Source organism: Myotis myotis, unplaced genomic scaffold (genome assembly GCF_014108235.1).
Source record: "Myotis myotis isolate mMyoMyo1 unplaced genomic scaffold, mMyoMyo1.p scaffold_m19_p_14, whole genome shotgun sequence".
Taxonomy (NCBI): domain Eukaryota; kingdom Metazoa; phylum Chordata; class Mammalia; order Chiroptera; family Vespertilionidae; genus Myotis; species Myotis myotis.
In genome coordinates, this window is record NW_023416318.1 from 49,459,132 (window position 1) to 49,460,223 (window position 1,092).

Here is a 1,092-nt window from a genome sequence, read left to right on the forward strand (position 1 = left end):
ATTTTTTGACCTGTGGCAAATTCTGACTTAGATTTTTTTTTCATTTTTTTATATTTATTTATTTATGGAGGGATTCATTTTCCTCTCCCACTCAGCTCTATTGAGATATCATTGACAATATTGCATAAGTTTAAGGTGAATGATGATTTGACACATGGTGTATATTGGGAAATAATTACCACAAAGTCCATACCTTCATCACATAACATTTAACTCTCTAAAAATATGGAACAGTTCACGAATTTGCATGTCATCCTAACTCAGGGGCCATGCTAACCTTCTCTGTATCATTCCTTTAGTATATGTGCTGCCAAATATTTATTGAAAATCTATTATGTGCCAGATATCATCGGGCCAAACATATGGTGACAGAAGGAGGCTAGACTTCGGGTGGTGAGCACACAATGCAGTATACGGATGCTGTATTATAAAGTTGTGCAGCTGAAATTTACATAAGTGCAAATGCAGTAAATGGTCTTTCCATGTCTGACTTCTGACCTCTAGGTCCACCTGTGTTTTTGCAAATGGCAGCATCTGTTTCTTTCTTAAGGCTGAATAATGCAGCAATGAGCATGGGAATGTAGACAATCTCTTTACGATCCTGTTTTCATTTCTTGTATATCTACTCATAAGTGGACTGCTGGATCATACGGTAGTTTTATTTTTAATTTTTTGAGGAATCTCCATACCTTTCTCTGTAATGACCATACCCATTTACATTAAAAAAACAACAACAGTACATCAGGGTTCTGTTTTATCCACATCCTTGCCAACACTTGTTATCTCATGTCTTTTTTATAATAGCCATATAGCCATCCTAACAGGTATGAGGTCATATCTCATTGTGGTTACAATTTGCATCTTCTCAAATAACCAACTCTTATTTTGATAGTCTTTTCTATATTTTCCTAGTCTCCATTTTATTTATTTCTGCTCTCCTTTTCATTATTTTCTTTCTTTTCTGAACGTGTTCTTCTTTTCTAATTCCTTCAGTTATAAAGTTGGGTTTTTCACTCGAGATCTTTCTATTTTTTAATGTAGGCATTTATCACTATAAACTTCTCTTTCAGCACTGCTGTTGCTGCTTCCCAT

At 34.8% G+C, this 1,092-nt stretch overlaps 1 pseudogene; it reads right to left on the reverse strand.

Moving 5' to 3' along the window:
- Window positions 1–219: 219 nt before the first annotated feature.
- LOC118669510 lies at window positions 220–318 on the reverse strand (annotated as a pseudogene).
- Between the last annotated feature and the right edge of the window lie 774 nt (window positions 319–1,092).